This window comes from Spea bombifrons, chromosome 1, assembly GCF_027358695.1.
Source record: "Spea bombifrons isolate aSpeBom1 chromosome 1, aSpeBom1.2.pri, whole genome shotgun sequence".
Lineage (NCBI taxonomy): Eukaryota > Metazoa > Chordata > Amphibia > Anura > Pelobatidae > Spea > Spea bombifrons.
In genome coordinates, this window is record NC_071087.1 from 7,984,874 (window position 1) to 8,011,517 (window position 26,644).

At 38.9% G+C, this 26,644-nt stretch overlaps 1 protein-coding gene across 2 annotated transcripts in view; it reads left to right on the forward strand.

Moving 5' to 3' along the window:
- Positions 1-26,644, forward strand: part of CTNNA2 (catenin alpha 2) — a 609,640-nt gene that overhangs the window by 333,095 nt on the left and 249,901 nt on the right. The gene's annotated exons all lie outside the window — the stretch shown is intronic.

Sequence of the window (26,644 nt, forward strand, 5' to 3'; positions counted from 1 at the left end):
GGCATTTAAATACAGACTTGTAACAGCGTTTGCGGCCAGCCCGGGTTCTATTAACATGCTCTTTATTTTGATGAAATATAGTTTTAAGAACCATAAGAAATATATCTGGATAGGCTAATTAAAGCCATTTCTGTTTAGCCAAATAACATTCAGACAGAATGTCTGCAGACGTTTCATATTGCTGTAAATTTTTTTTTTTTAATTGCTAAATATATATTTTTTTTAAAAGAGACGATATCTAATATCCAACAGAGTCCGAGAATTAATCTGGCCAAATCCTAAAGAGCGACGAAAGAACCTTTAAAAGAGTTAATTATATTAATTGTATTAATAATGTTAGTATTAAAGTTACTGTTGTGTGTTTTTTTATTTTTTTTAGTCACGTAAAAACAATAGAAAACGTTTGAGAAGCTTCTTTAAATTACATGTTTATTCTGCTCCAATGGCAACAACCTATCAGTGCCTACTTTTGCATCACCTGACAATTAAGTGTTCCCAACAAAAATTTTGCACGATGAAAAAATTCTTTCTGGGAAAAGATTGGTCTTTAACAGCTCTAAGAATGTCTTTTTTTCCCCTATTGTTGAATTTAGTTAAGCGAAGTAATAAATTCAGTAGAGTAAATGGGACAGCATCTTTAACCTCCAAACCATTTTCAGCATATCCACAGTGGGAGCATATAGCCCATAATATAGTGTGAGAACGCAAAAAGACTTTTCAGCCTGGAATAAGGAAGAATTGATGGGATTTTATTTATGGTGTGAAATGGAAAAATACGGAAGAAAAACCAGCAATTGAAGTGTAGCTTTTTTTGGTCGTCATCCTGTGGTTTGGGAATTGGGAATGCGGTTTCCTCATCAATAAACCCAGGTATAAATAAAAGATTGATGTCTCCAGTGTATATGGCAAGCTATCTTTACTGAGTTTGTTTTCCCTTTTTTTGTGAATTGTTGGTTTCTCATTCTCTAAGTATCAGTATTTTATCAGTTAATATATATATATATATATATATATATATATATATATATATATGTGTATATATATATATACGGTATATATATTATATTATATTATTAGATCACTTCTTTTGAGACGCTACTCTATTGTAAAGTAAGGTTAGATAACCAGAACCATATTGTCCCAATTGTAGGTCCCAGTTACAGGCACCTTTTCCCCCCTAATATAAATAAATTAGGGGTGCAGCCTATACTCTGCGTTTAGATATTCTCAGTGTGTCCCTGCATTCTCCACTGGCTGCTTCCATGTCCCCGTCTCCTTTCCTGCATCTCTGCTTCTTCTCTTGCCTCGTCCTTTCTTTCTTCTGTCTTCTTTCTTCTGTCTTCGTCCACTTTCCCGTGAATCAGGCCTCCCGGAGCTTTTGCATGAGGGAGTGAGTGAGGGTGAGTGAGTAAATACTATTTTACCCTTCTGCTAATGTGTACTTTTCTTTTGAGGGACAATATGAGAGAGGTAGAAAGAAATGAGACGGTGAAGGTTGGAATCAGGGCAAGCAGAACACAAGTCCAAATGAAAGAACAAGTATGATGTCAGCATCAGGCAGAGAACAAGCTTAAATATTTTCAGGACTATTAGAGAATTATGATAAACTGGGTCAAAAAATTATATTCGTAAAACGAATCCGTTATTTGTAATTTGTACGGTGTACGGCCAGGTCGGAAAAGGGTGAAAGAGGGTCTGCTTTCTAATTTAGCTTCTTTTTGTTACGCTATATATTGTAAATCTAGCAGGTCACAGGGTTCTGCATGTAGAATTTTCTGCAAACTAATAAAGTGATGGTAAAGGCAGACATAATATCGAGGATTTTAAAACACACACAGACGCTCTCTTCCTTTAGGACAATAAATAGCCATATAGATGAAAGGACTGGCCGAGAAATTTGGCCATTTCTGCTTAGGTTTGAACATAGACAAAAACTGTTCTAAGAATTTATACATTATAGGAAATCCTATTTGTCCCCTATACATATATTCATATTAGGCATGAGTGGAACAGGAGTACCAGGAACATGCGTGTCTGATAATGGGACATTACTCTCCAATGGTCTTTTTGGTCCAGTAGGGTTAGCACTGCCTATATTGCCCGTGTACCCTATGGCAAGGTCTCTTTCTCCTCCATCTTTTGAAGAACCTTCAGCCTACAGCACCTAGGCTCCATCGTCCATTACTACCATCTGCCATGTATGGGAAGCTTATTTAAAAGGAGGAGAGATCTTAAAAGAAGATGAAATAAGAAGATAAGTAGTGTTGAGAAAAAATGAATGGTGAATGATAAATGATGAAACATGGAATTTGATGACAGATAAGCAAAGTCTGATGTATCTGAATTAGTACACCTTCCTTATAATCGTGCCGCTTATTCTCATTTGATGGCGAATTTCTGGATCCATTAACTTAACCACAATATTCAGTGGAATACGTTTAAGTCTAAAAACCTGATTTGCCCTTAAATCTGTGTCTTAGATAAGAACTATTAAGGGTCAGCAAAGATGAGTTCCTAATTGGGGAAAAAAATGTAAATTTGGCCATTTAAAGTGCATAGCGGTGATGTGCAGGGCGACGGAGGATTGGGTCTCGAAACATTTATACACCAGCAAACGTTCGTGAATAAAATGTGATGCCGCTTATTGAATCACAAAGTGCATGTGTTCATTCTGGCCACCCAGATCTTTTGCTGGTCTACTGCCTGATTTCGGCGACGAAGTTGTGGCTGTTATGAAGAAGTCCATTTTTAATCCCACCTGTGGTCATCATACTGAACAGCTAGATCATGGAACAGATTATGTTTTGAGATGTGGTTCTTTCTGTGGAACCTCAAAGCCTTCCAAGGTCACTCTCAAGGTCGCGGTTGACAAGTAAAATTATCGCTTTGAGTCATCTCTTTAGATAGTTGAAACGCAACATGGGTTGGCATCGGCTCTCAGTGTTACTTCTCAGAACTTCAGACTAAATTGATTTGGAGTCTTTTGTTGGCTGGCGGGTTCACGCCTAGTTCAGCCAAGTTAATGAAGATTTATAAACCCCATAGGGCCTTGATGACCCATGAAAATTCAATAATGATGAGATACATTCAAACCGAGAACCCACAAGCTGCTTCTCAATGAGAAACAAAAACGCGGGTCAACAATGGAAGAAGTCTGAAGATTCCGAGGGCGGAGGGGAAGAATTTTAAGATGTTACAGTGTAAGGTTTCTGTTTTTAATATTCCCTGCTACTTTACAGGTGTACAATAGATATGTCTTGATCCTTTATGTAAAATACTGATGGAAATGTTTAAATGGAAGGGTAATTTAGCAGTTAATGGATAGAGGATCCATTAACAAATCTGCTGCCTGAACTACAGAGCCAGATACAATAGAAAGAAATTAGGAGTAATTTAATGATGTATTCATCATTAGAAAATAATGAATATGGAAAAAAAAAAATGGAAATACTCCCGTATTATTGAAAAGCTGATTTCTGGAACACATTTATCAGAATGGATGTGAATCCGAGATTCATGCATTCATGTGAAGTAATTACATTATATTAACAAACAGGATCATTTCAGAAAGCTTAAACAAATCATCGTACGTTTCATTAACCAGCCTCCTTCTTATGACTCGATCAGTGTTTCTTAAATGTCTGTTCTGCGACGATAATGGGGAGAATTCCAAAGATGTCTGTCCGTATTAAGAAATAAGGTCCGTTGTATTCTATTTTAATAATTATTGTTGTTTTAATGTTTCAGTGAAGCTAATTCATTGGAACATTATAAGTGGTCTCCGGTTCCCTAATATGGGTCAGTGGAGGAACCCAACCGGTGAAGGATAGGACCCAGTGTGTATGCTTCGCGTTCACAGTACGGGGTGAAAGCCTACATAGGATTTGCACATAGAAAAACTGTTCTTATAATCATACCCGGGAAATCTCAGGCTTTGACCCCGTGTCTGAGGGGTTTTGCCCCAATCTCAGGGTAAATGGGCAGATGGTCACGCAGTCTGTAACTGACCCCTTCCTATTATACCCTTGCTGTGATCGTAGACTCCCTATTGGTGCCTTTGCTACCAGTATGGTGTGGCTGATATCCCTGCTTGAATGCAGGTGACTTAATTAAGTGTATCCTTAAATAATGACAAGTCAAGGTTTCCGTGAGAACCATAGAATCTTCACAATGGGCTTCTAAAGGGTTAATATTTCAAGAGTCTCGGGGTCAGCTAATTTAGAAAGTTCGCAATTATGCTTAAAGTCTGCTTTTCTCCCCCTGATCTACGACACAAAACTTTACTTTTTCATTGGTCTTGCCTTACGGTCGAGATAACCTTATGCCTGTCCAATGCATCCTCATTGTATTAAATTATGCCACTTCTGCTGGAAGGCTGTTCCATTGACGAACTACCCTCTTAGTAATGCAACTGCATTCAAGTAGACTACACTGCTGTACTGTGTTAGCTTCAAGTATTTTGAATGGTTCCATTGTATCCAACTATCCAAAATCTCAGTCTTTATTTTATCATGAAAAATATAGGATAATCTCAATGACTAATAATTGTATTTGGAATTGATAAATTGGCAGTAAGTTTGTACACGGCTATGCGCCATACTTAGGGGCTGCAACTGCATTTCGGAACTATAATAGAATTCCGTAATATGAAGCCTTCTGTGTAAGAAGAATGAGCTCATGGCCGCCGGTAGGTCATCTTTATACCAAAATAATATTTTACTAGAACAGTTTTCTGATCTCCCGGCTGCCGGCCCTTTTTATTTATTTATTTTTTCACTAAAGCGCCTGTTTACTGTTTGACGACCATAACATACCTTATAATGGTCTGCGGTAATTTAGCCGCTGCAAATGGTTCAGCAGAAGAGCCCATAAAAGTTTATTGGCTTGTACATGCCAACTTTAGGGTACAGGTTAGCTGGTTCCAAGGAAATTAGCTTCATCCGGTTTATGGCTTCATTACAAAGCCGTTTGTGAGCTGTCAAAAGGAACCAAATGTATATATTTTACCCCCTTTCCGTAGCTATCTCTAACCGTTTGTACATAGTAATTGCATCTGGCGGAATTCATTGAAAGTATGGATGGAATACTCCGGTTTGAAGACATGACGCCGCATTCTATGTCATAATTGTTAATAGTTTGCCGTATTCTTTCTCCCAATAAGTACTTAATTAAGATATTTGTATGCGGTGTATGTACAAAGGATATTTGCAATTAGCCCAAGGAAATTATAGCAATTATCCTTGTATTCTTTATAATGAAAGGGTTAACAGCTGTTTTTATTTTTTTTGTTTTTATTTATTTATTTTTAGAAAGGTCGGTGGGTCTTAATCTCCTTAATGGTGCCTCTACCCCTCTGAATATCTTTTAAAGGTTCTAAGATGATTCTAAATTCCTCCCCCGTCGTTTGACATCATTTAAGTGACAGTGAACTTTTGTACAGCACCTTTTGTGTTATTAAAAAAAGTAAATATAAAAAGTCCTTGCTGGTGGAATCATCAGGAATTGGGAGGAACCGCAAGTCAAATTCAGCAGAGAATGCGCAACAATCGTCGACGGAGCTCCAGGAGTTTCCTTTTTTGCTTCCTGTTGAGTTTCTCCAGAGTTCTACGCCTGACTGGGCATGAATCTGAACTCTCATCAGACTCCGAATAAATATATTTTATCGGGTATTTGGGTCCCACTAAGCTTCCTGTAGACAAGATTCCCCTAGCATGTCTACTGTCAGGAATCAGGCATATCCGTGATCAAGGATCTAGGTTCTTCCTAGCAGAACCTATAGATACCTGCAAGGTGGTAGGTCTTGGTACAGTTAATTCCTTGCCCCCTTCTAGGACCGGCCTTAAATTCTCCACCCTAGGTTTTCGGGGGGTTCCTATGCCCATCCAAACCCTCCAAATGTATTCCTGACGTTCTATCTGCTACATCCTACATGATCATATCAAAGCTGCTTCTGAGATGCCTCAATCGGTGGCATCAACAATCACAGGTAACAGCAATTCATCTTCAGAATGTTAAAAAAAGGTTTATATAAAATGGATTCTAAGCTGTTATTGCCAATCTTGAATAATTACGCTGTTCTGTCTGATGCCCCCATACGCCGTTGTTAGACTGTGAATGATTAAGTGACAAAACCACGGATGTTGAGTCACGTGACTGTGTTTCTCGGTCTATCCTTGATACACGATATTAATTAATGGAGAATTATGTTTTTAAAGCTGAAACTGAATAAGACTCCTCCACAGCGATATTATTCTCCCTAATCACCGGAGAATAATAATAATAGTGATGTTTTTGGTGGTGATGGTAGATTTCCTTACCCTTGAAATGTAAATGTCAAGATATTTGTTAATCCTTGTTATTGCTTAAAAAGATATTAAGAACTCATTCTCATTGCCTTTTATGACAACTGTGAAAGGATCCTTCAGGTTCCCGGTGTTCCAGACATTTTCACTGCTCGGTTTCATAACCTTAAGTCACCTTTTCCCCCCCAAATCTTATTTTTTTTCAGTTCTGTATATATATATTGGAGTAGTGATCTGGTGTTAAAATTAAAGCACGCAATAGACTTATGCATTTGGAATCGTAATAATTGCAAATTTACTGAATTTTGACAAATTCAGCAACTGGTACGAAGTCAGGAAAGCGAGGACAACCCCCCCCCCAGACAAAAACAAAGCAAAAAGCTGAGAATTTTTGTCCAGAGTTGGCGGGTCCTTTCACTCACACACCCTCATTCTCTCACACTCTCATTCTCTCTCACGCTGCCTCTTGTTTCCCTACCTTCTCTGCCAAGTGCTCCTGCGTCCACTTCTTCATCTTGTTTTTCACCTTCTTTCTTTTATCTGCTCTCTTTCATCTCCGCGAACATAACCTGGTGAGAACGTCCGCCAAAATGGCGTTGCTTTCGGTGACGTCCTCGCATCCATTCCTGCAATCGGTGGAGAGGACACCCCCCGAAAGTGCCACAATTTCGGCGGAGGTTTATACGGGGTTATGTCTGCGGCGTTGCGGAAGATAGAAGAGAGAAGATATAAGATGAAGAATAAAAAGTTGCGAAAGTGATCGGCAGAGAATGAGAATGAGAGTGTGAGAGAATGAGAGTGAATGTGGGCACCCGGCAACGAATTTCATTCCCGAATTAAAAAGGCCCCCAATTTTTGTCCAACCCAAATGGGCAGGGAAATTAATGTGTTGCCCGAAAACTAATGATTCTTGTTGATTGGTTGCTGACCAACAAACACAAAGGACAAGGTATAGGAAGTTTGATTAATTTGATATTACTGTATTGCTGTCAGACAACATAGAGTCATTACGAGTTAGATACCTGTTAATGGCCAACGTGGTCACGTAGACCTCAAATATTTCTTCTTCGCATGTCCCTTTTACATCTAAAAGGGCTCGCACGTTTACAAAGCAGATGTATGAAGTGTTGAAATCCACAGTGATAAATGGGCTATGTTTTTTTACGTCCAATCTCTTATTCATGCCGTGGGATTATTTAAATCTCCGTGGACTGCTCGGTCGGTGGGGCCCAATTTATTGGTTATTCAACCCAATTTTATCATTTTATTTTTGGACTAACCCCTAGAACCTTGCGAAATAGCTTCTTCTAGGTATGAAACATCAAGGGCATAGCAGATATGTAGTAATCTGCGCGATTTTGCTTTGGGCCAATTAATGTCACAAAGCTGTCTGCTTTTCTAGCGCAGAAAGCGCTCTAAAGATGTCTAATTTAGTTTGTGACATGTATCCAGCATATTAAACTGTTACAGCCGCATCAGTGTCAGCCCCGAGTCCCCAGAAGCCTCACAATATTTGGAACACTAAGTACGTCTCCGCTAGCCGTATTTATAGCTGCTGCTCAGATACTCCGGCATTCAATTATTAAACGCAAATCGCACAATAGTATACTTTTTTTATGAATATACTATTGTATTTATATGTATATTTATATGAATTTCTAAGAGCATTGATTCATTGATGAACTTTTCTGAGTACCAATTTCTTTATAATTATCTATTTATATATTTTTAATATTTTTTTTATATAATAATTTGTAAGGATATACGCTTGTAGACGACGTGGCATCTGAACGCTTCTCCTCTTTTAATTGATTTTATGTTTTTGGCAGTTTTCATTCATCCGATCAACATTTGGTTTCTATAGTGATAAAACCACTTTTAAAAATTAGCACCAGAAATAAGCTCATTTAAACCGGGCTCTCCCTGCTACGTGATGCGTTACTTAATAATGTCCTAGCTATGTTTTGTACAGCACTATGGAATATGAAGGCGCTATATAAATAATAATGATACTTGAGCCACGTTGTTTGGGAATGAAGAATCCTAATTTCGGTTGAATATACAAATTTCCTTTCCTGTTAATTGACAGCCACTGTTAATGTCAAAATAAGCCAAAAAAAAAAAATAGGGCAATATTTTTATTTTCTGCTGGCATTTTATCACTTTGCCCCCTAAATCTCAGGATTTAGACAGTTACAAAAAGCTGTAAATAATATAAAAAAAATAAAAAAAATAAACAGTAATATGCAATGATAAAAAATGAATAATAAGGATTTAAAAAAGTATGTTTTCTCTTAACTATCAATAATAAAGCATTTATAAATATCAATAAAAAAGTCATTTTTTATGTGAATGGTTGCCCTGGTAATAGCAACAAGGAGTTTGGAGGCCATCAGATCCCTAGATAGATGAATGTTACTACTAGGATTTATAATACCCGGCGAGCGTTAACTGAAATAGCTTCGCCTGCGTTCCGCTGGTTAGGGATACCGAGATAGAAATGATTTACACATCGTGATTGCATTACCTATTTCCATGCATGAGGTCGCAGATCCAATCTGTGTACAGCCTGAGCACAATGCTGTCAATAGATCCAGCACTTGAAGCAAACGGCATCTCCCAGGCACGGGTTCGGCAGCTTGAAAGGATGAACAGTCAGAACGTAGAGGTAGAACTTGACGATAGATAAGACCCATTTGGTCCGTTGGAAAGACCTTAATCAGTCGTTGGTCTCGTCTTAGATTCAGGAGCTGTATATCTATCCCATTCATGTTTAATACCCTCGCTGTATTACCCTCTACCACGTCTGCTGTGAGGCTGTTCCACTTATCTACCAGCAACTCAGTAAAGAACCTTCCACCTCAACAGATGTTTTACGCAGTGCCTAGTGATAATAATAATAAAAAAATCGGAATCGAGTTAAAAAAAAAAAAAAAAATATATATATATATATATATAAAAAATAAATTCAATAATTCAGCAAATTTCAGGTTACCAGGTGATTCCATGTTTTTGTTACTTTCATGATCTCCCGACAGACCAGGATGAGAGTAAAACCCAATTCTCTAAATCCAGGCTGTCCAATTGCAGTCCTCCAGCCTTTGTTGGAACACAAATCCTATAATCCCTGGTCAGAGTCAAGGGATTATGGGATTTGTAGTCCAAGAACAGCTGGGGCACTGTTGTACTGCAGTCGGATAAACTGGATCGGATAAGTAGAAGTTGGACTTTTGTTGAAAACACTAAACCAAACAAGTAAGTTTATCAATAAACTCTAAAGAAGGAAAAAAATAAAATAAAATAAAAACTGGAAAAAATATGTTTTTTTTCTTTGCATTAAAAATATAGGAGATTTAATTTAATTTTATTGACTGTTAAAAATATGTATTACAAGAATAAAAAATAAATGCAATTAAATTTTTTGACATATATTCAGCCTTTTAATATGAATACAATATTGTCAAAATTCTGTGCCTGTTAATCGTAGCAGAAGTGGGTGGAGCCTGTGACATCATCATCCAACTCCTCCATTACGTGATGTCACTATAGCCTACTCACATTGCATTTCTGCGGAGATATAGCACTTTTTCATAGAATTTTATATTTTATTCATATTAAGTGACCCCCCCTGTTAGTTTTTGACAAAATATGGTTTATATCACCATTTTTATTATAAAAAATATAAATAAAATGTATTAAATAATTGAAATTTGGTTTAAGAGGCAAATTAACAAAAAAACACATTTAGCCAAAGTGAGTTGTCTCGGGATTAATATAATCCTGCGGTATCCATGGTAATTGCTCCACATTTTGCATTTTTATCCAAGTTTTGCCGGAATAAATATAGCTCTTAATTTATCTTTTTTTTTTTTTTTTTAAAGAATAATTATATATAAAAAAGAATTGTTTATCTCGTGATTTCCAGAGCTCTGTCGGGATCACTGGTTTGTCGGGTAACACGTAAAAGGCGTGCAATTATCCGAACATGCAATATTTATGAAGCTTATTCAACCAAACAAGTTAAAGTAGTAAATGACACTGATTTAATTTAAACTGTTTTGTATAATTTATGTGGCAAACATGTTGTTGCCTTGAACTAATTAGGGGCATTTAAGCTAAATTGCTCATGCGTGTTTCTAATAAATCAAATAGTTCAGAATAGAAGGTGAACGTTTTTATTTCAAGTACACTTAACAAATTATGCTAACAAAGCCGGGTCGATGTATCCATCAGAATGCTCCCATGCGTAAGGGAATAATGCTTTTCCTCCCCGTAGGCTCCAGTCTTGTCATTCTTCATGTGAAAACCAGACATAAGTACATCCATAACCCCCCCCAACAGGTGTCCAGATTGACACCTGTGGTGGGGAGTGGGGACTCCTCGAGGGCATCCTCATCTCCAGAGGACCTCCTCTGCTGTCCTGAGCAGCTTGGTGGAACATCAACTTGGCCTGAAAATCATGACTGTCTAGAGAAAGCTGAGGCACTTGGGAGGTATGCATTCCATCCGTTGTGGATTCTAACTCCCACGGTGCTTGGTACAAGGCTTAAAATTTGTATTTTCACGTCACGTCACTGGTAGGATCGTGGCCAGTGGTGTCAGTGTAGGGGTTTTAGAAGATGCTGTTGCGGGACAGTTGGCAGGCATGAAGCTGTGCCCAAAATATGCCAATCATATTGTTGATTTCAATATTTTGCTATTTAATGGAACCCAAGAACTTCCATTAATTTTGAGTGTCTGTTTTTTTTGGGGTGAGGCAGGGAATTTTTTTTTACAAAGAAAATTTGAAACAAAAACAACTTTTTTTTCTGTTGCTAAGGAAACTTTATATTTTTGTTAATCCAAATTGGATAATTTTTTTTTTACCAAAAACTGAACCGTACTCAGGAATCCTTGAGCGTATCACTGTTTTTATTGTGGATTAATACGAGTGTAATTGCGCATGTATTACAGACACAGAGAATTGATATTTGAAAGTTTGTCGCGTTGTATTATTTTGCGGAGCCAATTAAGTCGTGGAGTACGGCTCAATTCATTTCATTCATGCATAGAACGTCGGTCAAAGAAAGCACGAGGAGATAAGCCGCCATGTTCCGGATTACACAAAGCCGCCAGCCATCGCTACCAGACCAATGGCTTCAAGTATCTCATGCGGTGACGCGGTCAACTAGACCCAGGCCTAGGGCTGCAGGCCCAGGGGAGGCGGCAGTCCTCTTGTTGCCAAACCGGGGCAGATCGCCATCTTGTGCATCCCGCTGCTCAATGGGCCGGGTACTTGGGAGATCTTTGGTCTCTCCAACTGGCCCGTTTGCGCTATGGAGGTTTGGCCTCCATAACTGCATTAGCAGGCCCTGTATGACTTTAAGACATGGAACACCCGGATACGACGCTATGTCCCGGTGCTGTGTGCCTTAAAGGCACGGTGCACCTTTTAATGCAAGGAAGGCGTTGATTGAGGAGGGGCGGCCTAGGTCAACGTGGAAGGTAAATACATCTCAAACCCCTACGTTCATGATCTTCCCATCAGGATCGAAAATCCTAAATAATTCTGGTTCGTATTAAAGGTGCAGTTCCACATTCCACCATGAGGTCTTAGATGAGCTGATGGGACGTCGTCGTGGTCTTTCTATTTTATTTTTTGTTCATTTTGAATTATTTTCGTTTCTTTAACGATCGGCTCTCTAGAATCCGTAACGTTTTAGAGAAATATATTTCCTTTTTAAGGAGATATTCTTCCGCTCCCTCGCTTCTTAAAAAGCGCCATGACAGGAGATTTGATCTACGGCTACTCTGAGCCTCCAAAGTCTTTCAATGTTGGGAGTGAGTCACTCGTTGACCTATAAACAGACCGAGGCAGGCGTTTGGAGACATCAATGGGCCGCTCCTGCATTGTTTAGCAACAATGAGCTTGGCACATTAAATGGCACCTCATGAAATTTGTAGATACTTTCAAATATAAAGTGCGGTTTTATGTGCGTCCTACAACCGAACTAAGAACATTGCTGGAGATTCTCACAAGGTTCCGTAGACTGCTTCCATTAGGATACATTTTATTCATATATATATATATATATATATATATATATATATTCAGATATATTATTTATTATTATTCATATATATATATATATATATATATATATATATATATAAGCAATATATTACATTAAATAGGAATACAATGTGTCGCAACACCGGCTTCTGTGGCGAAGAACCAAGGAGAAGACGGCAAGGGGAAGAAACTCTCAAGGAAACTATTCGGCAATCCTTACTTTTAATTTATGAAAGCTTGGCCTAATTGTTTTCTTTAGTGTCAAATAAAAGTTTAATGCCGCTTTAATATAGCGCTACGGAATCTGCCGGCATTTCTAATAGAAAGTCATAAAAAAAAGGGAATGAGTAGTGCTAATGGAATTATTTTAATGGAGACGCGTGCGCTCTCGTGACCCGGAATAGTAACCTCTTTGCCCGGGTACCCCAGCCCAAAGTGCCCAATTCATCCATTGTACAGTGCTCTGGAACCTGACGGCGCTATAGAAAACAATAAACAAGAATAAGTTCTCTTTTTTTGTTTTTTTAAAGCAACGTTATTTTATCAAGACCCTTTTAGCTAAATACTGAATACCATTTACAAAATCATCACAAAAATGCTTACCTTAGCAGCGTTACCCGTTCCGTAAAGAGTCAGCCATAAGGAAAGTCATCTACTCAATCAATGAAATCGGAAAAATATTTTTGTTAAAAATGTAAAAAAAAAAAAATGGTTTTCTTGGTATAATCCCATTTAATACATAGAAGAAAAAAAAACAACTGAAAATTAATATTTTTTAATAGAATTTGTGCGCATTTCCTTTTGATGAACATTATTTAATTATTACATTTGAAAAGTAGCATTAATAATATAAAATTATAAAATAGATATAACAATATAAAAATAATATAAAATATATTTTGCATTTTTTTTTTTTTTTTTTAAGTGACTCTCATGCATCGTATAAAATATTTGGTCATTTTTCAGAATAGCACGAGAGAGAAGGTTGGTATCGCCGTGGAATGTTTCCTTCATAGCGACACAAAAATCAACGCGTGAAACGTTTGCGGCATTCCAAGGGTCTTACGATAACGGAAACATATTAGCCACGACGCTGGCGATATCTCATTAGCAAAGAGGACAACCTTAAGCATATTTATGGAAGGTAAATAATGAAGTTTAAATGTGACCTTCGAGTCACATGACCATACATTGCTAACCCCCCCCCCCCCAGCAATTACGGCTACAAGGTCTTCTCTAGGTGGTATTTTGCAAAAGCAGGTGTAGATTTATGCGGTGATAAATATTAGAGAATGGATATCTACGCTGGTACGATGGAGAGATTTAATGGAACTGTATTAAAAAATAGATCTGCGGAATAAATAAAATGCAATCAGCCTGCGGATTAAAGACAATCTATCAACAGTGATGTCAGCGCATGTTTTTTATAATGGCCTTTTTTTGGGGGGGGGATCTTAGGAGTGGATGGGGGTTTATATATATATATATAAAAAAAATCTTTCTGGTGCAAAGCGGTAAAAGCGGGGCAGTCACCAGAAGAGTAAGTGGTACCTGGGGGCAGTATTTCTCCAGCACCCACCCCTATAAGTAACGCACACACACATACTAACACTGTAACACGCAGACATTTTAATACCAAACTCTCACGCATACGTTCATACACTTTCTCATCTCCTTGGGACTATAACGGTAGGCTTACCTCTGATGCCATGTGCTGACACACTCACACTTAACGCCGTACACTAAAACACATACTAACACTGTACCCTCACACACAGGCTAACACTGTACCCTCACACACAGGCTAACACTGTGTCCTCACACACATACTAACACTGTACCCTCACACACAGGCTAACACTGTGCCCTCACACACAGGCTAACACTGTGCCCTCACACACAGGCTAACACTGTGCCCTCACACACAGGCTAACACTGTGCCCTCACACACAGGCTAACACTGTGCCCTCACACACAGGCTAACACTGTGCCCTCACACACAGGCTAACACTGTGCCCTCACACACAGGCTAACACTGTGCCCTCACACACACAGGCTAACACTGTACCCTCACACACACAGGCTAATACTATACACTGACACACTCTAAAACAGAATATGCTCAGACACACTAACCCTAAGACCATATACTTATACACACATTCACTCATTCTGTCTTTCTATCACTCTCTCCTCCTCTTTGCTTTTCTTCTTTCTCTCTAACTTCTCCTTCTCTTCCCCCCGTCTCCCCCTCACTTCTTACTTTGTGCGCAGGACATTTTTCTTTGGCACAGCTCGCACCCTCTACGTGTTATGCGATTTCGTTGGCTACCCATATTTCTGTAATATTATTATTATTATTTTTTTATATAGCGCCATCATATTCTGTAGCGCTGTACTATAAAACTATTGATTACATTTTTATGTAATTACATTTATGATAAATAACTAACGCATTTAGAAGAATGCAGTATTTTATTTCCATCGTTTAATTTATGAGCCCAATTTTTGCTGTTTCTTTTCACATTATTGTGACTTTTTTAGGGCTTTAAAACCCTGTGACGCAGGGAATTTGGTTCAAAAGAGGGACTGACCGTTCTACGGAGGGGAACTTAGCAGGTATTCACTTAATGCGAGTTTTAACAAGCCAGGCTACTTTATTTCTCAGGTTTCCTCGTACGGATCATCCTCTTCGCTTAGCGTTATCCTTGCAGTTTATTCTAATCCAGATATTCTCATTTATTCTTGGTTATCCATCGCCCCAGTTACACGTTTGGGAGATTAGCGCCTTGGAAGTCTTGTTTAATTTCTGTGTGGCGCGGGGCTAGCCGGCCGGCCGGCCGCTCGGATACCTCTCGTGGTTTAGCACAGCCACTCGCCAGCTGTAATCTTTAATCCCATACAACTCCGCTATCAATAGACATTTAATTATCGTTGAAACTGTGAGTCTTTTTCAAAAGAATGACTTCAATGATTAGTTATTGGCAGATTCCCAAACTGGGAAAAAAGATAATTTTTCACTGATGCAGAGACAGAGGAAATATTCAGAGCCACATTAAATACTAGATTTTTTTAAAAAAAATTCCCCCTTCGAGGACGGAAAGTAGAATACAGATTTTATCTGCATGATTTTCGAAACTTTTTTTTAATGTCAAACCATGTCCGAATTTCAGCTGTTCTTTTTAATAGTTTTAACTTAAAAAAAAAACAAAGCGCTTTTTTTTTTTTGGATACCTGGTCTGAATTCCCTGGGGCACGGGACTGTCTCGGTGATTGCAGGACAGTTGGTCGCACTAGGATCTCTTGCTTATGTGTACTTCACACCCAACCAACCTTTCAGGTGCTGAAAGAGGAGGCTTTTGTTGGTGGGTGTGGTCATATGCAGGGAGGGGTGGGGCTGGAGGCGGGGAGGGGTGGGGGACAGGGTGGTACGGCACCTTGCAACACTTTAAAGCGGAGCACGGGAGTTGCGATGGAGGTCTGTCCTGATCGATTTTACACCTGCGTGAGGTTCCTCCAAACCTGTCCATGACCCCCACTGCCCACACAACCGGGAAACTGGGCAGCTCAGCTGGGCGGTGCCTGAGATTTGGGACTGTCTTGCAAAATATAGGATAGTTGGAAGGTATGATAAAAACCAAACAGGTAAAAACCAGGCAGAGCTGTGATAAAAGGGGACACATACCGTGTGTAATGATACATTTGATTTAAGAGTTTTGTCTTCCAGCTTCCGTATTATAAATTTGACTTAAGCTTGGGTCTTTTTGTTTATACTTATAATTTTTTTTTTGCCATAGTTGATTTATATATTATACGGTAGTTAATATATACGGTATATAGTATAATGATTTAATTTCCATGATGTGCAATAATTGGTGATGATAACCAAGCCAGATGACCCGCTTCTACGTCCGTAGGGCTCCCTTGTCACATGTCCCTAACGAATTCTGCGTGAAGAAGAAGAAATGCGCAGGCTTTTATGAGAAAGGTTAATTGCCCCCAAGAAAAAAAAAGCGAGGGAATGAAATGGAGAAGTGTGAGACCGCATTTCCCCGAATGCACATAAAAATACAAATACATCATGCGACGTTGCGCTAATTAGAACGAAGCCATGCGGTATAAATTTTCCAAATGAGTTGAAGGGGCGCTCGTATCAACACGCTGTCATGGGGGGCCGCAGAACGCGATTGTACTATTGTTATTATTCTTCATTTATTAAGAAATAACATATTCCGCAGCGCTGTAAACTTTAAACATGGAGAGGCGAGCAAGTTAAGAAAGATACAGATACAGGAGGAGCCCCCCCTTGCGGGATGCAGACAGGAAGTCCCGCTGGCACCAGTGGGCGTATCCGATGACATCGCGGGACACACAGCTATTTAAGGGGGAAATGGGCAGGGAGTGGGCGTGTCACAACACGGCTACCGCGACCTGGAGTTCTAAGATATGTTAAATGGGCTTTAACGTATTAAGCAAAAAAAAATAAAAAATACCTCACATAAAGGTTTTATCTATTTAACATTCTAATAGATTATTGATGATTTCTTCTACCCTTTCACAGCTCTGATTTGTCACTAATGCATTCTGGTCCTTGCGGATTTCTTGGCCTGTACTTTAAGGACGTCCAGCTGCGGTTAGACCCGTTCAGTTTGTGGTTTGTAACGGTATTTCCATAGCGATCGTTGTGGTTTGGGTTTATCTTGTTTGTGGTTTATGGAACACCTTGGAGTGGCTCGTTTTAACGACGTGGTCTTGTCAGTACCCCCCTTGGGATGGGTCCCTGCTTCACTAATATAGTTTCTCTTATCCGTTAAGTCAAGTTCCAGAGAGACCAGATACTATTTTAACCCTTGGAGTACAAACAGGTTTCAAAACACAAGTGCATTTCACTTCCTGGCACTCAAGGGGTTTATAATCTCTTGGGGAAAAAAAGTGAGGCTAGAATAAAAATATTTTTTTAAAAAAGGTCCCTGTAAAGTATCATACAAAAAACTCTACACTTCATAAAATTTACTCGTGTTCTCTGGTTTTTCTCAGTGGGCGAGAAAATAGTTCAAAGACCTTATCGTAAACTCCTTCTGTTACTTATGTGAACGGTACATTTTACCACAAGTGTGTGTTTGTGTGAACATTTGTGTACGGTCTTCGTGTTTCTTTTTTTTTAAAAGGGGTTAATATGGGGTTAACATGGTAAAAATACAGAGCAGCTTTGGCGCCAGGATTTTTTAGGTCCGTAAGAGCGACTCTATTGGTCGCCAGCAGGAGCCTCCTCTTGTATCAACCAATGAGGAGTCGCTCTTAAGCCTGGACTCCCCAGGCCAAGTTGCTATGAGGTGTAACTCGCCTTGCCTTTTGCCAGAAGGACTAAAATCTCCATTCCTCCGAGGCCAAGTTGCTCAGTGTTGGGGGCTTATAGCAGATTTGGGCAGACGCATGGAGACACGGAGGGGATCTTCTCATTTTACGTAGCAGTGTCCTACATTGACAATGTCGTCTTCTTCTGATGTTGGTGGCACCCATAGTTGCGTTGGCTGTTCTGACCAGAAATGGGGTAAATTTGGCAGAAATATTGCTATTCTTTAGGTCAAGTAAGCCTCAGCAAGCTGAATAATTGGACGTGCCTATCGACCATCGCTCTGGAGTTTCGAGATATCTCTGAGCGCCCTGTTCCCATGACAGGCACATGTGCGGCACCAGCCTTCTTATCTGTTCTTGAACCCGGCATATCATTTGAAATATTTCATTGTGCAGAACCACTGCCTAGTAATTTCCAGGTTTAATAAACGCGGTTCACTCCGGGACTCAGACGGCTTTATTAAAATGTTTAAAAGGATGGGAAGCTCCTTAAATAAATACCAATCTTTGTGCAAATTGTCCTTTTGTGAATAAAAGACATTTTTCGTACACAAAGATAATGCATGAGAAGAGTTTACACAAGGCTGTATTATAAAGCCCAACGGGGATCCGTCCTCAAGGGTTAATAAAGGTGAAGCCAAAAATAATGCCCCGGCGCACAGAAACTGCCGATTTAATGTACGGCCGATGCCACCAACATTAATAGATGTTTTTTTATTATTATTATTATAACCCACCAGTTCAAACTTATTGCATGCCAGCGCTGATCAAATGTTGTTAGAATATGATGGCCGCTCAGCTAGCTCTATAATGCAGTTTGTATTATTCAATTGTGCCTTCGAATGAAAAGTCTATAACGATACATTCCTAGCGGGGAAAATCTCCTCTAATAAACAGGTTTAGAGAGGCGGGTGGGTTTACGCAAAAAATGTGTATTTTTCAAATGTGAAGCTACAAACAAGTGCTAAATATTATATATATATATATACCGTATTTGCTCGATTATAAGACGACCCTGATTATAAGACGACCCCCCAAAATCTGAATATTAACTTAGGAAAAAAAGAAAAAGCCTGAATATAAGACGACCCTAAAGGAAAAAAGTTTTACCAGTAAATGTTAATTCATGTAAACTATTTTTTTTAATAAAAGCTATGATTGAGAAAAATATTTTTTTTTTGTTTTTATTTCTTGTATTTTCCAACCTGTCCCCCAGTTACGCACATCTGCCCCCAGGCTTGCCACACCAATATGGCACTGTGGCCCATGATATGCCTTTTAACCCTCTATATGCCACTGTGCCCCATGGTATGCCTTTTGACCCCCTATGTGCCACTCTGCCTCCAGAAATGCCTTATACCCCTATATCCCATTCTGGCATTTAGGGGGTTAAAATGCATATTATGGGGCAGAGTGGCATATAGGGAGGTATAAGGCATTCCAGGAGGCAGAGTGGCATTAAGGGAGTTAAAAGGCATTATATAGAGCACTCTGCCTCCAGAAATGCCTTATACCCCTATATGCCACTCTGGCATTTAGGGGGTTAAAAGGCATATTATGGGGCAGAGTGGCATATAGGGAGGTATAAGGCATTTCAGGAGGCAGAGTGCACTATTAAATGCCCCCTTAACGCCACTCTGCCTCCTGAAATGCCTTATACCTCCCTATATGCCACTCTGCCCCATAATATGCCTTTTAACCCCCTAAGTGCCAGAGTGGCATATAGGGGTGTAAGGCATTCCAGAAATGCCCTACCTACACACACACACACACACACACACACACACACACTTACTTACCGGTGCTTCCAATTTCCTGGTGTATTGCCGGGGCAGCGGGTTGACGTCTCATTCCGCGGCAGCCGGAAGGAGGTGGAGTTGGCAGCGGGGGTTTGTATGCGTCCGTCGCAAATACCTTCCCCGGCTGTCAGAGATCAGGAACTCTGGAACTCTGATGTCTGACAGTCGGGGAAGGTATTTGCGACGGACGCATACAAACCCCCGCTGCCAACTTCACCTCCGGAAGCACCGGTAAGTGGGGGGGCGACGACAGGAGGATCCAGGTCCCCTGCAGCGGTGCGGGGGATCTGGATCTTAGTCTCCTAATCAGACCTCTATTTGAGGTCTGATTAGAAGACGACCCCGATTATAAGACGAGGGGTATTTTTCAGAGCATTTGCTCTGAAAAAAACCTCGTCTTATAATCGAGCAAATACGGTATATATATATATATAATATTTAGCACTTGTTTGTAGCTTCACATTTGAAAAATACATTTAATTATATATATATATATATATAAATATATAATATGTACATTTATGATGTATTTTTATTATATTTTTTATTGTATATAAATATTATATATATATTTATTATATATTTATTTTTATTTATTATATATATATATTAAAATATCAGTTTTTTCCCCATTCCAAATGCAATTTGACCACATGGGTTATACAAGGGTAGCCCCCTGTTTGCCTCGCCACCATACCCAGGTACTAGTCGTATGCCCCCCGATCACGTATACTAACTATACTAACGCCGGCTTGAGTGATTGTTCCGAGGTTGGTTTTAACCAGCCCCCTGCACACATGCGCAGAAATAGTTCCCTATGATTTAAATGGGAGCAAGAAGTAGGGTGAAAACTGGATCAAAAAAGAGGTATTGTTCTGCAGCTCTGGAGCTGTAGCTTCCCCCAAAAGGTGAGCGACTTTTTTGACAGCTACAAAGTACTATAAAATGTATTTTAGAGTGCCTCTATAAAGCAGAGAGAGAGAAAAATACATTATTATACATTTTATACGCATGAATAAGGATTATTCTGAGCAAGTGCACAATAAGTTTTTCACATTCTTTTTAAAATTTTATTATAAGTGTAATTCCCGGTATTTTATTTATTTATTTTCCCTTTGTTCTCCACCCCCCCCCAACCCTACAGAGGCTGCGTGATCCAATCAACAACAATCAGCAGGTTAATAATAGGTGATAGATAACTTAATGGGGGGGGGATAATCTATTATAAAAGAAGGGAAATCTCCCGCTACAATTAATACTCCTCGTCTCTTAATAAATCCTACAAAAAAAAATAGGCTGCAAAGAGACATCAGGAGTTACTTGTCGAGAATACAACATTTTTAAAGATGGTCTTATCACCATAGCAACCAGTAGGATGACGCAATCAACAGGATTATTCCATTCGTTGCTATTGGTTATTTGACCGCTTCTTAAACTTTTCCAGAATAATTGCCCTCTTTAGCGATGATTGTGCCCCGGATCCGTGTTTAGCATCTAACTCGCCGGGGGGGGGGGGGTTTAAAGAAAACATCGGCGAAAGTCTTCGCGCGAATGCACGAGTCCCAATTACTATTCAATTCCAATTAAATAACTTTTTATGATGTAATTGTAGCAAAAAAGGGAAGATGATCGCCCATTAGAATTATGATTGAACGTCGATTCCTTTTAATTGAAACAGATAACAAAAAAGCTCCTCTGAGAAACATTTGGCCGTCGAGAAACCGTCGAGAAATCTATGAAACCTAAAAGAGGAGAGTGGCGCTGAATTCACGCACGTATATATATATTTCCCGGCGACGTCTGATTGATAATTCTGTGATGCGGTTTATATTTGCTGGTTCACGGATAATTCGCAACCTCGTTTTTCTATTAATTGGAAAGCACGCGTATCTTCTGGGCTATTTAAACTTTATGGGCCATGCAATTTAGCGCGTGTCTTTGACTTTCAGCGTTTTCACCTTTAACGGTATATACTATAACCCCTTAAGGACAATGGGCGGTCCCTAAACCCATTGAAAGCAATGCATTTTGAGCCCGTACATGTACGGGCTTTGTCATTAAGGGGATAAAGTTTTAAGTATTCGCTCAATGACTAGAAAAGGGACATTCGCTGAAGAACGTCTCCTAAAAATGAATGAATTCTGATGATCTACAATTTTTTCTGAACCCCAACTCAACTTTATATATTTATTTTTTTCTTTTATCTCTTTTTTTCCTTTTATCTTTTTCCCCTCTTTTGTTCTTTAAGTAAATGTACGTAGATGCTTGACAAAATATAGTTACAAATTTGACAATAAACATCTGAACAGTGGAGCAGAATATAAGGGGGCTATATAAATAAATAATAAATAGTAAAAATAATGCATTTAATTAAAAAAACAATCTTTTTTTTCTTTAATAAAATTGTAAATTTATAGCTAAAATATTAGCAATGCGGTTACTTTGGGAGGTTATTCATTTAATAAAAAATAAGTTTTTATATTACTTCTGATCACCTGTACTGGAATGCCATTCCATGTATTTATTAATTAAAGGATAAAAACTTTTTTTATTCAATAGATTTTACCGTTTTTTTTTATTATTTTTATTTTATTTTATATATTTTTTTTTTTTTTTTAATAATGGCCTGTATTGCCACAAAAATAATTGTTAAATCGCACAACTATTAAGAAATTTCTACCATGTGGTTCGTTCGCCTCCCCGTTTCTAGCGGTGTTTATACCTTGAGATGAAGTCCAGCGCTTAAGAAGAGCAAGAGAGTAATTCGTCAAAAGCACCAAGTAAACAGACAGACCTAATGGGCTGGATTCAATTGCCAGAGATAAATCCATCACAAGTAATTGAATAGCAATCATCCCATAGACTGCTATGGGAAAAAATAAGATGAAAAAAGTCTGGTTTGATCCTAATGGATCCAGGCTATTTTTTTATTTTATTTTTTTTTTATTCATTTTTTTTAACCCATTACTATATGCTAGAGGATTGCTATTAAATGACTTAATTATATTATTTACCACCTGTAATTTAATCCAGCCCAGTATCAGAAAAGGGGATAGAATATTCCTGACATTGCTCTTACTCCAGAATTCCATTTAAAAAAAAAAAAAAAAAATCTATAGACCTAAAACAATTTATATTAAGAATTATTATACGTAAAAAATAATTTCTTTAGCTTTTTAATTCAAAAGTCCTTCTTAATCAGGTACTTCTGATCTTCAGAGCTCTCAATTGTTTGATATTTATTTTGGGGTCTGACTCCAGCTAAAGGTTGCTTTATAAAAGTGCTATTTTTAATAAATAAAATAAATTAAATTTTTATTTTATTTTTTTTTTTACCAGTTGAGATCAATGACGATATTTCTCAAATATATTTAATTTTTATGAAATAGTAATATATTTTTAAAAAAAAAAAAAAATTTTTTTTTTCTAAAAATGTACGTACATTTTTTTCTGGCTACAGAATATTATTTGAATTGTTCTGCGCTATCCGCGCTTTATATTTTTAGCTGTTGTATTTCTCTGGATTCTGCCAGCAGTGAGAAATTATTTTCAGGGTTGATGTCACAGATGTGGGAAGAATGATGTATTTTATTTATTTTTTAATGTTTTTGCAGCCTCTGCCCATCCCGGCTGCCTTGAGCTCTCGCATCCATAGAAAGGTTGCTGCAAGGAGAGCCGGGGAATCCTTTTCTCAGGACCATTGTCTGTATTTTCCTCCTGGGATCTTCACTGTCTGGGGCACGAGGGCATCCCTCCCACATATAGACGTCTCTGGCAAGAGTGGCTCTTGGGGGTCAGCAGACAGACTGTGGGGGCAGACACATGGCTTCTCTCCTGTGACCACTTAAAGAGAGTCTGCTCTTGAAAAAAATAATAAATTAACCAGTACAGCTAGGCAGAGCGTCTATATATATCTCATTAAAACATTTTATAACAGCATGTTGATACTTAAATTACCCGTCTTGTGCTCAGAACATGCGCGAGTCATCTCTGCCTCCCCGGTATTATTTAATTCTGAATGCATAGGTTCCAATAGCGGCACATTAACAACATATGTCTGCTTATTGTAGTTGTATTTTTTTTCTTTTTCCCCAAAATAAATAAAATTATCTTAAAAAAAATGTAATGAAACATAAAAGGGTCCTAAATCTCAGCATAGATGACAACTGATATTGCAGCTCTGATGCTGCAGAATACGGTCATGCTCTATAAATCAATAAATAATAGCAGTATAGCCTATGGGGGGCATAGCTAAAAACAGTTGGATTGAAACAGTTATAAGAGAACCCTGCAGTCTTGAAAAAAGTCATTAGGAAGCCACAAAAACGAGGCCAGAGCCCCCAAAATGAAAACGAAGCAAAAAATCTCAGAATTTTGTTCTGAAATTCATGGGCTCTCATTCACTCACACGCTCATTCACTCTCTCTCTCTCACGCTTTCTAAATGTTTCCATACCTTCTCTGCCCTTCTTTATTTTCCTTCCTACGAAATTTAGTGATACCTGGGGCTAATCTGTAGCCATGCCCCTCGAGTGGCTAGGTCACTTGTCTGGTTAGCCTGACCCCTGGTGAGACCAATCAGAGGAGGGAGAGCTCCGGGTAGCCTGCTCTCCAGGATTCCCGGGTCTCCATGTAAATGGATAGGTCAGCACTGCAGGTGGCAGGTGATGAGTAGACTGCACATGCGCGCTACTGAATAGGAGACTTGCTCCATGAAATGCATCTCCTGCAATGCGCATAACTGTGGATGGAGAAGATGGATAATGCGTAGAGGACATTCTGACGAATCCCTTTATTGTTACGTTTCTTAATTGGGGCGAGGGGAAGAAAAAGTAACTACAGGGCTGGAAACCAATTGGGTAATGATAGCTTTGCCACTTTTTCCCTTGGGGTGAAATAGTACATTTCTTTTTAAACCAAAAAGCTCCGGAACAAACTCAAAAAGTACAAATCTATATTAGTTTTAATAATTGAATTAAGTTATGCTAAAAGCTATAACAGTTCCCTTTTTTAACGATTGAGTAAAGTCACAAAGCCAATATTATATTCGGTACAATATTATAGAATATTTATTTTAATTTTATGATCATAAAGTGACATAATAGGCGGACGGATATTAGCGCAGCATAAAAGTATTTTATCTTAATAGAATCTACAATATGTTTTTTTTTTTTTTGTTTTTTTTCGATTTCACATAAAACAGCACAGTCTGGGAGGCCAGAACATCTTCCTTAAGTGTAATACGGCACGTATCGGCGTTATCCTGGCAGGAAAGGGTTAAAGCGGCGCGCGGCAAAGTCAAGCGATGAATGAGAGGCACATGGATTTGTCTTTGGCAAAAATTGTAGAACAGCGCGATTTTAAAATGAAATAACAAAGTCAGCAGACAAACAATAATTTATTACTCGAAGGTGCTTCCAATAACCCGCTGTCATAAAAAATGCATGGGCGCTAAGTGGATGGCGCGAAAGTTCTTTTTTTTTTTTTTTTTTTTTTTTTGCCCAAAGCTTTAAAAGTCTAGAACATTTTCTTAGCGGCACTCGGTGAATACTTGGAAGTGGAAGCCGTTGCCGCTGCTATCGACTTTTCCACTTAGCGTTTCTGTAACTCAAGTATTTTCTTTGGCAAAGTTCTCTCTCCCTAAAGCAGATCTGTCCCTTTTCCGCAAATCCCGCAAAGTTCTGTACTCTTGTTAAAACTTTGCAACGGAGATTACAGATTAGAATAAGCAATAGATACAGCCCTGCGGAATATGATGGCGCTATATAAAACAATAAATAATATACTATAATGTTATCTTTTATTTTTATAACGCCGACAATATGCGCAGCGCTATATAATAATAAAATAATAGTATTATAATAAGAATATATAATATAACTTATATTAATTCAGTTTCCAGGGCATGAATCTAACGGCTGTACTGGTTTAATGAGCGTATCGCATAATCACTATACAGCATGCGCTAAACCATTGTGCTCGTTATGATATCAAATAAAATCTGATTGCTATCAGCCCAGGTTGTTTCCACCGCTGAAGCTCATTACAGCCGATGCGGTTCAGCCAGTAGTGTTGAAGGTGTTTGTTTAGTCTCTCCGCGGAGTATGACATTTCTTTATGTGTATCTTGTAGATAGAGGTGTTTATGGTCTGGAATGTACGTGTAAAATGTATCCGTGTAAGTTCCTCTTAGCATTTAGAATTCCTCTAGAATCTGCGTGAAGGTATTTGCGGTAGGGGAGCTGAATCACAAGCCATATATTTTCCACCCCTATAACCACCACTTAGGTGCTCGACAGCTCATTAAATCAAGCCCCGTATCTCTGCTTTAGCTCTGATTACTCTGCTGATGGCTGCCTTTGCTCACCCCTCAGCGTGAATTGCTTCTTCCCGATCTTGTCTCCAGGATTTCACTCATTCTTTGGCGTTCCTTACCTTATTCTGTTGGACTGCCCACTACTTATACTAACTCAAAGTTTCCACTAGAAACCCACCTATTCGGAGAAGTGAGCAGTTGCCGGCGTCCGCAGGAGGTAGCAAGAGGGATGACATACACTATATGGACAAAAGTATTGGGACACCTGACCATTACACCAACAGGGACTTTCTAAATACATAGACATTAATATGAAGTTGGTTGCCCTCTTTGCAGCTATAACGGCTTCCGCTCTTCTGGGAAGGATTTCCACAAGATTTTGGGGAATTTTTGCCCATCATCCAGTAGAGCGTTTGTGACGCTTGGCTCGCAATCTCTGCTCCAGTTCATCCCAAAGGTGGGATTGAGGTCAGGGCTCTGTGCGGCCGGTCAAGTTCTTCCACCCCAAACTCATCCAGCCATGTCTTTATGGACCTTGCTTTGTGTGCTGGGGCGCAGTCTTGCTGGAATAAAAAAGGGCCTTCTCCAAACCGTTCCCACAAAGTTGGAAGCAGAGCATTGTCCAAAATGTCATAAAAGTCCCTGTTGGTGTAACGGTCAGGTGTCCCAATACGTTTGTTTATACAGTGTACCTCTCTTCCTCTGATATTCCTTGCCCTGAAGCACTTCTGCCCTCCTAGAGCCTCTACTGGTTCTTCTGACCGTAAGCTCCAAGGTATGACATCATATACCAAGACCTTTCGGACCTGCTGAGACCTCGAT